The following is a 13,970-nucleotide window of genomic DNA, read 5'->3' on the forward strand; positions in this document are numbered from 1 at the left end:
TCTGTATCTTTTCCTAAAATTAACATATATCTTTTTAATAATGAAAGATATCAATACATTGTCAATTATACGATGCTAGAGCTTTATCTATTCCCCTCTGTGATATAATCACCCATTTAAGTAACCAGCTATTATGCTTCAAAATAGGAAGAATAATTTCTAAGCTGATTAGGGTTAAATTCTTGCCCCTTCCAGTAGCTTTTTCGCTATTAGAAGACCCTGGGTATCTTAAAATGCTTAAAAAATTCTGTTGTTGAAAATTCTAGTATTAATAATTGGAAAATATGAAAAAAAGAATAATATTTATTGAACACTCACTAAGTAAGGCAAAATACATAAATTTAATCACTTTTAAAACTTTTTTTTTTGAGACAGAGTCTTGCTCTTATTGCCCAGACTGGAGTGCAATGGTGCAATCTCGGCTCACTGCAACCTCTGCATCCAGATTCAAGTGATTCTCCTGCCTCAACCTCCTGAGTAGCTGGGATTACAGGTCCCTGCCACCACACCCAGCTAATTTTTTTGTATTTTTAGTAGAGATGGGGTTTCACTCTGTTGGTCAGGCTAGTCTCGAACTCCTGACCTCAGGCCACTCACCCACCTTGGCCTCCCAAAGTACTGAGATTACAAGCATGAGCCACTGCTCCCAGGCACGCTTTTAAATCTTAACAACTCCATCTATTAGGTATGTCCATGCCAATTTTATACAGGCAGGAACTGAAGTTCAGGGAGGCCAAAGTTGTTTGATCAAGATGAGACAGCCACTAATGGAAGAAATAGAACTGGACACAGATATGTTTTGTCTCAGTGTCTATTCACTTTTTACTTCATTATGTTATCTCTTCTACATTGTAAGAGGAAACTGCGAGGAATGTAGAGAGCCCTTTCTAATGCCCTCCGTCACAGCTAAGAGTTTTTCTATTTCCTACCAGTTAAATAGTGAGCAAAGAATTTAAAAAGAAAAAATTGCCTTATTTTGCATCTAAACACCAATGAAAAAGATATTTTAGTTTGACATGGAGTCCCACAAATTCACAAATTATCGTACATCTGTGGTTGAATTTTCTGTTGACTTTACCACTTTACAAATAGTCTTGTATTTGTAATAATTGGAAAATAATTAATTGGATAACTTAAATTGCAATATTTGAAATTATTACAATAATTGGAAAATAATTATATGTATAATTGGATAAAGTAATAGAAATGAGAAAATGACATTGTCATATTAAATTTGCAAACAAGATTACTTGAGCATAAATGTACTGTTTTGAAGTCAATAGATGACAATTAGCTGTCATTTATGAGATTTCATCACCAATCACTTATCTAATATTATTTTTCTCGAGTGGATATTTTTCTCTTACTAAGGCACTAGGAAAGGTTAAATTTGACAAGTGAAACCCCAAAAATATAAGAAAAGTATGTGCTACTATAAAGTAGAAATTCATGTACCCTTTCATCATTTATTTGAGTTGATAGTCTTCCTAATTAGATTTTTGAAGGATAATAACCAAGTGATATTAGATTGATGCAAAATTAATTGCAGTTTTTGCCATTCTTTCAATGCAAAAACATAATTTTGCACCTACAACTATTAAACTATAAACTGTCATATACATCATTTAATGAAAGATATCAGTGTATGCTTAAATTCTGTCCTATTTTTAAATATACAAAATTAATTTCCAATAAAATATTTCTAAACCCAAAGTGCATAGTGAAATTTGATTTCATATGGTAGACAAGTGGTTTTTGTTTGTTTGCTTGTTCATTTTGTATAACTAGAACACAATATCTTACCTTCTTCCTATCTGAAATGCAAGCCTGTATTAGAATGTATATGATATGATATCCTAGTCAATTTCCAAGGTAACCTGGACAATAAGCATATGAAATGCAAAAGTAACAGCTTTAAAATTGCTTCCTGTCAAACATCATAGTCTTGGTATACACCATTGTGGGGCATGTATGCCATTTATCAAATAGCTTCAATTTAGGAAGCAATGAAATGGAAAACTCACTTTCATGCTGAAGTGCCATCATACTGTGGATTACTCAGAGGAAAGAGAAGAGTGTCAGGGCTTCAAAAACAGCTTTCTGAAGACAGTATTTCATGTGAAATTTCTGCTTTCCATGGTACACAGTAAAATCATTGAAGTCTATCAGTGAGCACTGACATTTGAAGAAGGTGAGTGGAACTCAGTTTCAAAGTACTTTGCATGCTTCTTCACATTATGAAAATCAGAAAACTTGGGGTCCACCAACTCCTTTTGATTTGTGGCTCTTCAGTTCACTGCCATGCATAAATATTTGTCATCATCAATTTTGAATAAATGCTAAGGAATCCAAAACCTCACAAAATGATAATACATTTCCACTGCACCATCAAACTATTGCTCTTTTGCTCAAATATTCTCGTCATTCAGATCATAGTTTACTTTTATTGTCCTTAACAATCACTCTAAGTAAGATCATCGGTTATGAGAACTCACAGAAACAAATGCATCGATTCCTGAATATCTGAACTAGAAGAAATCTCAGCTGTTACATACCTCTGCTTTTCTTTATAGAATGATGTATTGATAGCTGAAGTGAGTTTTTACCCTAATGATTTGTGAATCCATCCCACTAGAAGTCATGTTGGCATTGGATGAGTTCCTTATCCTCATTCAATAACACCATATCCCCAGGATATTGTGACCACTTTTGCTCAGAGCTGAAGTTGGGATGAAGCAATGTATATCTTTTATTATTATTGCTTTTAAATAAATTGTGTTGTGTTTTTTTGAGGTTTACAACATGATGTTATGAGATATATATAGATAATGAAATGGTTCCTTTAGCAAAGAAGATCAACATATCTATCATCTCACAGTTACTTTTTGTGACAGGAACAGCTAAAATCTACTTATTTAGCAAAATCTCTAATGTGATAAAATTTTATTAACTATAGTCCAAAAATTGTATGCTTTTATCTCTGCTTTCAGAAAAAAACTCTAGAAATGGTTTTATAGAATGTCTTTATTGATTAAGCACAATAAAGACATTCTATAAAATCTTTAAGACGTATAAACAATCACATGCATTTATTTCACTTTAAATAGACAACTTATTTAATTTTGAAGAGGGAGATATCTGGATGAAAACAATTAGCAGGTTGCTTACTAGCCATTCTACTGTATTGCAAGGTAAAGTGGTCTTGGATCCAAAGCAGGAGTACATTCAATTTTAGAGACTCTATTAAGATAATTCATCAAGACAATAGTTAAAAATAAGCATGATTACCCAAAAAGAGTTAAATTAGATGACCTTGTTTTTTAAACTCCCATATATGTAATAAGTCTGTAAGATCCTCACAATTTAGAAGCTTAAGAATTATTATCCAATATGACCATTGCCCTTTACAAGATTATAATCGTACTTAACAGTTTTTCCAAATAATTATACCTTCCTGGAATTTTCAGGGAGTGATTGTTTACAAGAAATTCTGCTATGCCATATCTTGCCCCAAATCTAGTGTTGATAATACAGTGACTTACTATGGATGATTGTGAGGGAAAATATTTACCATGCATAGCTAAAATAAATAGAAATCCTAAAATAAAGTTATTAGGCATTGCTTTTGGCAATGCAGCTTTCGATGTGAAGGAAAACATTCCATGAGGGAAAACAAACAGAAACACAAAGATGGTCAAGGATCAATGTGCTACTAAGAAAGAATAACACAGAAATAACTTCCATAATTTGTCAAGTTCGGTCTCAAATTTATATTAAGTAGGGAACTGTGAATGTATTGAAGTGTGACATCTTTTTCTTCCTTCATCTCTTTTCAAAACCATGTGAATTACCCACTTGAACACACACTGTGAGCTGAACTTTAGAAAAAACAATTAACAAACAAAAAACACTGATAAGACAAAATTCACCAATTTAAAAGTGATGTGAAAATGAATTATTGGTTTTCAGTCATACAGTTAAACTATTTCATTTTTCCTTATAAAATGATAACTAAAACAATTGGCTTTATTGAGTTTAGAATAAAAGAATTAAATATTTTTCCAAGAACATAGCTGGTAAATGATTAAATTAGGAATGAGTGACACTGCTGCTGGATGGTTTATAAAAAGGAAAACCCTAGCTGGCCTCTATATTTCCGTGATGGTGTTAATTCTTTGACAATTTCTTTTCATCATTTTAATTGTTCTTCTAATATAATATGATAGCTCTTAGAATTGGAATGAACCTCAACAAGTCATCTAATCAAGCTCCTTGTCCTCCAGCAGAGAATTCAGTTCAACAAATTGTTATTGAAAGCCTGCTACATCAGAGCCACTGTCCTAGTGTCTGGGTCACATTCAGAAAACATGCCTACTGGTCTTGAGAAATTCATATTCTTCTCAAGAAATAGATTCAAGAATTGAGTGCCAGGCAAGTCAGTTATTTGCCCAAGGTCACACAACATAGCGATTTTCCACTATTTAAGAAAAATACTATCTTCAATGTATTCATGAGTTCCTCTCAGATTTGGCAATTCCTCTTGTCACATTATCAATTATGTGACAAAAACAGACTATGTGGTGATAGCAGGGTAATTTGTTCTTTGCTCCAGGTTTAATAATAAATACTATATAACAATCACATCAGAGGAAAAAAAAGGATTTTGAAACACTTAAGTTAGGAACTGGAACATAATCACAGATGAAGATTAATCTATTAAAGGACAGCATCAAACTTTCCAAGAGATGAATATTCTTCCAAGATAATATGAAGAATATGATAAAAGTAGAAAACTGAGTTATATCCATTAAAATGTAAGAAATTAAAAATGTTGTCTAAATGCCCTTCTCCATATCCCAAAAAGGGGGCCAGACTAATTCTCTTAAACTTTCAGGAAACAGATTCCCCTGTAAGTCCTTTTCAAAGATACATTGTATCTTTATGATTCATGACTGTGTCCCCAATACCTGACATGTAATACTGTTCAATAAAGGTATTATTGGAAGAAAATAGAAATGTCATTTGCTGTAGAAAATATTCACAGCATACAGAAAAGAATGGAGACGATCATAGTTATTTTACCAACCTAGCAAAACTGACAGAAAAATCTAAGAGGATTACCAAGAGAGAAAACTATGAACCAACAATCTTACTTATAAAGTCTAAAATTTTCAGGCAAACATCAATAAATCAACTCCTGAGTATATGAAAGGAAAAATGCTCCGTGACAAAGTAGATATTATGCATTGAGTGCAAGAAAAATTCAGTATAAGCATCTCTAGTTATACAAATCAACTTACTATTTCTTCAAAGACTCATAACATTATATCAATACATGTTAATATGTTTTGATAAAAATAATTTTCTATAGTAAGCATCTTTAAAAAATAGAAAAATAAGGTATTTTCTTAATATGAGTTTTTTAAAAAAAACTTTTTTTAACTCAAATCTAATAGCAGCACTAAAATAAATAGTAAAATGAATTAAATTAGGAAAAAGACAAAGAGGTCCTTTTTCACCAATATTGTTTAACCATATTCTAGAAGTGTTTCCCATGATCAAGCAAGATTAAAAAATGGAAAGTATAAATGTTGAAAATAAAGAAAATGTCATTATTTGCATACAATTGGATTATCTAGCTGAAAAAGTCAAGACAACTAACTGAAACTGTATAAACTAATAAGTATTAGTAGAAATGCTGAGCACAGAAATAAATTAGTAGTAGATTTCACATATGTCAATAATCAATATTTTAATAAATAATCAGCATCTAACAGTAATGTAATATAACAAAAATAATTGAATTCAAATTAGCAACAACTATGCAAAATATGTAGGGACTAAATTTAACAAGAATTATGAAGACTATCAGAAAAAAAAAACCACAACATTCTACTGAAAAATACAAATAAAGATGAATGAATAATGGAAATACCAATTCGCCAAAACCAAAAATAATTTGTTTAAAACAAGTATAGTGCACAAAATGTTAATTGATTTCTTACATATAAAATATTTCACATAGCAAAAGAAATATAGGCTAAAAAGTTGAGCAAGCAATTTACAAAGTAGTAAGTGCAAACGGGTATGGATTTTTAAACTTGTAATTAAATAAGTACTAATTAAAATGGGCATTATCAGAGGTCAATAACTAGATGACAATAAAAAAGAATATTGAAACCAGCTTCAGGGGAGTTTGGGAATTTTGCATTCTCATTTATTGCTGGGTTTGTACATTGGCAAAGGCTTTTGTGGAGGCATTTTGGTAATACGTGCTGAAGCTGAACATGCATATCCTTTGACCTAGACATTAAAAATTCGGAATTTCTTCTAAGAAAATACTTGGATACATTCACAAGATGCATATGTAAGGATGTTACTATACTGTATAACTATAGTTATAACTTGTTCACGTGTAAATAAATTCTGGAAGCATATAATCAGAATATCCACAGTCAGATTATGGGCAATCCTCTTCCACATGATTTCCTGTGTTTTCTGAAATTTCTGCAATGAACATACCTACTTTTCAACTTGAAATTAAAATGAACATTTAAGAAAAAATATATCATTTTGGGTTGGAGAAACTGAGAAGTGAGTTGATCTGGTATATTGTTCAATGTAGAGAAAATCTACCCAAGGACATGGTACCTAATAATGGTTTTGCTGGGTCTGGAGCAGTTAAAATTGCTTTCTATACAGGCCATTTTTCCTTGATGGACACACACACAGCTGAATTTGAAAATGAAAAAGATAAGTGAAAAACTGTCCTTTCTAGAGCATTTATGCCTTGTCTAAATAACTATAAACAAGCCATCCTTAGGTAGCCAGAGTTGAGAAAGATCTACCTTGAAAGCATACAATATATGCTCCCTCATTTTAAAAAGCCAGTCTTGGCCCCCAGTCTTCAGCAGCTGCTCCTACACGAGTGGGCCCAGTGCCAGCAACAGCTCCTGGAGCTTCTCCTGAGTGGGCAGCAGCAGCTTCCCGGGTGGCCTGGGTGGAGGCTATGAGGCATCACCACTGTCACGGTCAACCAGAGCCTGCTGAGCCCCTTTAACCTGGAGGTGCACCCCAACATCCAGGCCGTGCGCACCCAGGAAAAGGAGCAGTTTAGGAGCCTCAACAATAAGTTTGCTTCCTTCATAGACAAGGTATGGTTGTTGGAGCAGCAGAACGAGATGCTGGAGACCAAGTGGAGCCTCCTGCAGCAGCAGAAGACGGCTGGGAGCAACACAGACAACATGTTCAAGAGCTACATCAACAACCGCAGGTGGCAGCTGGAGACTCTGGGCCAGGAGAAGCTAAAGCTGGAGGCAGAGCTCGGCAGTATGCAAAGGCTGGTAAAGGACTTCAAGAACAAGTATGAGGATGAGATCAATAAGCCTACAGAGATGGAGAATGAACTTGTCCTCATGAAGAAGGACGCAGATGAAGCTTACAGGAACAAAGTGGAGCTGGAGTCTCGCCTGGAAGGGCTGACTGACTGATCGGCTTCCTCAGGCAGCTGTATGAAGAGGAGATCCGGGAGCTGCAGTCCAGATCTCGGACACGTCTGTGGTGCTGTCCATGGACAACAGCTGCTCCCTGGACATGGATAGCATCGTTGCTGAGGTCGAGGCGCAGTACGAGGAGACCGCCAATCGCAGCCCGGCTGAGGCGGAGAGCATGTACCAGATGAAGTATGAGGAGATACAGACAGTGTCTGGGAAGAACGAGGATGACCTGCGGTACAAAGACTGAGATCTCCGAGATGAACCGGAACATCAGCGGCTCTGGGCCGAGACTGAGGACCTCAGAGGCCAGAGGGCTTCCCTGGAGGCCTCCATGGCAGATGACAAGCCGTGTGGGGAGCTGGCGGATAAGGATGGCAACGCCAAGCTGTCCGAGCTGGAGGCCGCCCTGCAGCGGGCCAAGCAGGATGTGGCGCGCAGCTGCATAGGTACCAGGAGCTGATGAACGTCAAGCTGGCCCTGGGCATCGAGATCGCCACCTACAGGAAGCTGCTGGAAGGTGAGGAGAGCCGGCTGCATCACTGGATGCAGAACATGAGTATCCATAGGAAGACCCCCGGCGGCGATGCAGGTGGTCTGAGCTCGGCCATGGGGGCCTCACAAGCTGCGGCCTCAGCTATGGCCTGGGCTGCAGCTTTGGCTCTGGTGAGAGCTCCAGTTCCTTCAGCCGCGTCTGCCCCAGAGCCTGGGAGAGAGACCCTTGTGCAGGGAAGCACAGGGAACAGGAGACTCACCTGAGGCTCAGCCCTAGCCCTCAGTCCACTCGCGGGGGAGTTTACTGCCTGGGGACCTCCCTTACCCATGCCTCCAGCTGTGAAACAATGCAATTGCCTTTTATTTATTTTTTATTTTTTGGTCCAAAATAAAACTTCAGCTAGCTTTGCCAAAATAAATAAATAAAAATAATAAAGAGCCAGGTTTTGAGGTGAGAAATTAAATTGTTGCAACCCTTTTTGGCAATCTGAGTGCCTACTAAAGCTAAATAGACACATATATTGTGACCCATCAATTCCACTCCTGAGTTGATACCCAAAAGAAATGAATGCTTATATTCAACAAAGACCCATGCATGAATGGGAGTTTAATTCCTAAGAGTCAAGAACTGCAAACAACCGAAATATCTGTCAAAAGAGAATGTGGTACATTCATTCAGTGGAATACTACACAGCAATGAAAAGGAACAAAGTACTGCCAAATGCAACAAAATAGATGACTCTCACAGAGTTAACTGTGAGTGAAAGAAACCAATCATAAAAACAGAATTATTGTTTGATTCCATTTATATCAGTTCAAAAATGAAAAAAGTATTCAACAGTAATAGAAGTTAGAATAGTAGCTTAGGAATGAAGTTATTGCCTTAAAAGGGAGCATGTAACCTTCTGGGGTGTTAGAAATGCTGTATAACCTAATTTGAGTGGCGGTTATATATGGATAGATACGTAAACATTTGCTGAGCTACACATACAAATTTGTGCATTTTACTTGTGTAGAAGTTATACCTTAATTAAAAGTTTTTTTAAAGTAAGTAAAAATAAAAGTCAATCTTTCCAGGAAGAAAAAAATCAGGTCAGCATACTGAGCAGAGGTGGTTTCAGGATATTATACAGTCAGCACTTTTTCTGGCGATGGGAAGATTATTATAACATCTGAATACATTTAATTAATATAACTGGCCAGCAGTCATTTATAGAAATTATTCATAAATATTTAAACACACTGCCTGGGAACATTTCTAAAGAGCTTTTAACACCTTCCTGTCAAGGTACATTGGTGTAATTTTCCAAGATTATGCTCTTGACATTGAAGTAATTGAAAAATCCAGTGCAGATTGACTGATCTTAGTAACAAAGGAAGCTATTGCTTTCTTGTTCTTTATTTTATAATACTTTATTTTAGGTTCATCATATTCATTCTGCTTAAATGAGTTTCTAAATATGAAATTCCTGGCTGACACTTTCTAATCTGCCCACCATTCTAATGTTGCCAAAAGCCTCTACCTGAGGGCTGAGTCTGGCCTCTATTGGCAAATCTACCTGTTAGTTTATAAAAGAGGGAAGATGAAGGAGAATTTGCCAAGGGCAAACTGTAAAAAATGTCATGACTAATTCTCCCAATTTTAAGATCGCTTTATTATTTTTAAATTATTATTATTATTATTATTACTATTATTTGAGACAGAGTCTCACTCTGTAGCCCAGGCTGGAGGGCAGTGGCATGATCTTGGCTCATTGCAACCTCCGCCTCCAGTGTTCAAGAGATTGTCCTGCCTCAGTCTCCCAAGTAGCTGTGACTACAGGAGCCTGCCACCATGCCCAGCTAAGTTTTGTATTTTTAATTAAGATGGGGTTTCACCATGTTGGCCAAGATGGTCTCCATCTCTTGACCTCGTGATCCACCTGCCTCAGACTCCCAAAGTGCTGGGATTACAGGCATGAGCCGTCATGCCCAGACCTATTTAAAAATTTTTTTTTCATGGTCTTTATTTTTTTAGAGACAAGGTCTCATTAAAAAAAAAAAAGGGAGGCCCAGGCTGGCCTCCAGCAATTCAGCCTCCTGAGTAGCTGAGGCAACAGGTACTTGCCACAGGGCATAGCTAAATCGTTTAAAATTATTTCATTCAATTATTTCTCTACTGACATTTTGCTTTCTAGAGAGCATTCTGGGTAGCAAAAATGTAAGCACTGCCTACAGGTTGCAAAAGTTACAGATTTACATATGCATTTTCCTTTCTGACACATAGTTTATTCTCTAATACTGCCCTGAACTTCCTTAGAAACCTCATTCCCATTGTGAGGAATGTGAACAACTCAGACCTGCCAATTAATGAAGTTCCAAGTCATCCTGGTTCAATAGTTTCCTTTTAGTATAGACATTCAGTCTTTCGAAGTTGAACCCTTTACCAGCTCTCTTCTTTTATTATTCTTCTCCTTGCATTGCCCTGTTCCCAGATGGCATTTGGGTGTCTGGGAGTGAGGTAGGACAGGTGTCACTAGTGGCACTTTGTGCTGGGAGTGTAACATTTCTGGGATTGCTGCATGTCGTCTGCTTTCTCAGGTATTTCTCTGAGAAGATGCCCCTTGTCTGGTAGCTGGCCTGATGTATAGCCTATTGCCAGCTATATCTGACACTGACAGGTTGATCTCTCCCAGCTGGCTCAAGGTTCAGTAGTATGTCCTGATGATCTTAACCTCTCCTTTGTTCTAATGGGTGTCATAAATGCCTCTGAATATTTTCAAATTCTACATCAGTTCTTAGCCTAGATGTTCCAACCTGCAAGCCCCCTTTCCTCTCACCTCAGTAGGCCACAAGGCAGGGCTACTTGACTTCATTCAGCCTTCTTGGTATCTCCCTCTGGAGACCTGTGGAAATTTTCAAATCTAAATTCAAGTCATGGGGCAGTAGTCTTTAACTTCAGGGTGTATCAGAAATCTCTGGAATTCTTGTTAAAACACAGATTGCTCTGTGGCGTGAAGTAGGTCTGGCGTGAAGTCTAAGAATTTGCATTTTTGACATGTCCCCAGGTGAAGCTGCTGCTACTGCTGCTGTCACCTTCTGATGACCACTGACCATAGGAGAATAAAGCCAACCAAGCTCAGGAAAGCTGAAACTTTGGTACTTTCAATATTATCTTGATATGGCTTGATGTAGTTGATGAGAGTCTATGAAATCATTACTTTCTGGATCTCCCAAAGTGAATTTTTTTTAAAATCCCCATCTTTTACATTTCTCTTATCTAAAACCAGTCCCTCTCAGAGCTTCTCATATTTCCCACCCTGTACCCTACTTCCTTACATCCTTTTATCTCTTCTCATTCCTTTGGAAACAGAATAAGTGGATTTGGCTATCACATCTCCTATATGCAATATTCTCTTACCCTAGGCAACATGCCAAATATCACAGCTGTCATAGGAAGACAGGGTATATTCTTTACACTTTACAGAAGACCTGGTTCTGAAACAGCTCAAGATATTTAGAATATTCTTTTTTTCTAAAGAAAGTCTAGCTTTAAAGACAACTGTCTTTCTGAAGGATCATACTTTGGTCCAAATAAAGATTAACTCTTTCAGAAGCTCAAGATTAACTCTTTTTTTTCTCTTTGTACTCCTGATATAACCACCCCACCTCTCTGTTCTCTGCATCCGTATACAGTAGCAGGCAATTGAATGCCTCTGCTTAACTAAAGAGAAGATTACGGCCATGGAATTACAAAATACAGAGGTCATTAATATTTTGCTAAATTACCTTTGTTGGGGATAATGTTCATTAAAGACCCCATTCTATTGCTTTATTTGAGAAACTGGTGACCAGAAGGCTCAAATTACAGAGCACGCTGCATATTATAATGTAGAAAGCAAATCTATTCTTAGTGCTAAAATTGTACTTAAATTACTTCATTAAACACTATGAAACAAAAAAATTTCTATATACTGTAATCATTTTCAAATATTCACTTCCCTGCCAATAGCTATATTTTGCCAGGTTGTGGAGACAAAGCAAGTTGGCAAGATGATGAGAAACCTGTAATTGGCAGCACAGAAAATCTTTCTGCTGCCAATTTCATGGGCAGGTGCCTGAGATTTGATAAGATAAGAGAGGAAAATTTGTTGCTATGATTCTGAATTTTATAGAAAGCCATTTCCTGCTATTTTAATGTTTGTGATTCCAATTTTACATTGGCCAAATTTTTCAGGTAGATATGCTATCTAAGTGGACCCACCACCATACTACAGTTCTCCAAATTTGAAAAATAAATACAATAATTAAACAGGTCTAAGATGGAGACAACAAATCAGACTCCATAGAATGTAGCAGCATAGATTCTTTCATGTAAATTATACCAAGTATTTCCTGTTTGTGGAGCTCACTAAAAACTGATTTATTTATGCACTGACATTGAATTTCATTGAATTTCTCGAATTATCTTTAAAGACAACAAATTTTAAGCCACGACGAAAGTATGACGGTCAGAGTTTTTGCCATGTACCTCAGCGCAGAATGGAGCACAGTCCTTGACTCTTTACTAACAGAAAAAAATTTACCAAGTCTTTGCTTACTTTTGGATTTGGTCATGAGGCAGGTAATTCCTATTAGTATGAACACAAAGAGGTCTTTTACATTTTCTTTAAAGCCAAGGCAGCACCATTCTATATTATTCACTGGCCCCATTAAAAGGTCTGGTCCTTAATACCATCTCTCTTCAGAGAAGCTCATTACGTTGGTAGGATCACCAATAAAATGGGCTTCTGCTTCTCCTAAAAAGAATCCTGGGACTCTCCATTTATATGGCCCATTTCCCCAAGTTTTTTTATTTCCTGTTTCATAAGGAAGGGTCTTTACTGTAAAGAAAGTTATTTGGAAGAGAAAAGAACCATTTTCAGAGGAGTCTATGGTGAGTAATTTTCTTTGGTTTATAATCAGTCTAATGCAAAGGATAAAATACTGGACCAGAGATAAGAAAAACTAAGTTTATTGCCTATTTTAGACACTAATGTTATGCATCCTTGAGCAGGTCACTTCTCCTCTCTGGATCTCTTTTATAAAATGGAAGGTTGGAGCAGAAGGTGTCTATTCTTCTTTGCACTAAGTTGTAACCATACAAATAATCATGTATGGTGCTATAAGAATCCTTGGCTTGCTCATACTCCCCCTGAACTGCTCAGAACCGCCCCAATTGCTTAATTCCAGCAAAAGCAACAAGATGCCCAAAGATGTAGGGGCAGGGCTTAGGGGTTCATAAAAATCACTAATAAATACTAATAGGATCTAGTTCCTAGAGTCCTCGCCAAACACCCATATATTTGTCCTCAAAGATTCCCTCACCTTTTGAGTTGCCCTATAAAAAGATTAGCTAAGAGAATGGGAATATTGAGCTTCAGGAGTCTTATGGCAAAGAATTCCTAGACTCTGTCCCCTCAGATAGTCAGGGTTTTTACTGTCAAACAATGTCTCATCTAGAGATCAGGTCCACTTACATTAGATCTTCTAGCACTGTTTCTCACATTTTTGTGCTTATAGGGATGTTTTCTGGTTCTTCAGGAAGCCTCTTTCCCCTAACCTCTAACTCCATCATGTACTGCAGTTTGGAATTTACACTGGATCATGTATTAATACATCTTCAGGATGCACACCAAGGACTTCAGGAAGGTGGAAAGCCAAAGCAGCCACAGACCTGATGTTTTCTAAGGTAGTGATTAGGGCTCTTGGGATCCCAGGTCAGGAAGAAAGACCACAGTTTCTGCCTGTGGAGGTTTAGTTCCACAAATTTGCAGGAGTCAACTAGTGGATAACTAGTCACAATATATTAACTTGTTATCTGCAGCTGAGTAAAGTCCCTAAAATGAACCTCTTGTGAAGCTTTCGTTGTGCCTATAATTACTCCATCCTAGTTGAATCTAATTTTAATACCTCCACATTATATGCCAAGAAAGGAATTATATGTACAAACCAGCTTTTAAT

At 36.9% G+C, this 13,970-nt stretch overlaps 1 pseudogene; it reads left to right on the forward strand.

The window, feature by feature from the left end:
- The window catches only part of LOC105705563 (keratin, type II cytoskeletal 8-like), a 141,348-nt pseudogene extending 127,661 nt beyond the window's left edge, over positions 1-13,687 (forward strand).
- Positions 13,688-13,970: the final 283 nt, after the last annotated feature.

The sequence above is a fragment of the Aotus nancymaae genome, unplaced genomic scaffold (genome assembly GCF_030222135.1).
Source record: "Aotus nancymaae isolate 86718 unplaced genomic scaffold, 86718_ANA_hifiasm-v0.15.2.pri h1tg000019l, whole genome shotgun sequence".
Taxonomy (NCBI): domain Eukaryota; kingdom Metazoa; phylum Chordata; class Mammalia; order Primates; family Aotidae; genus Aotus; species Aotus nancymaae.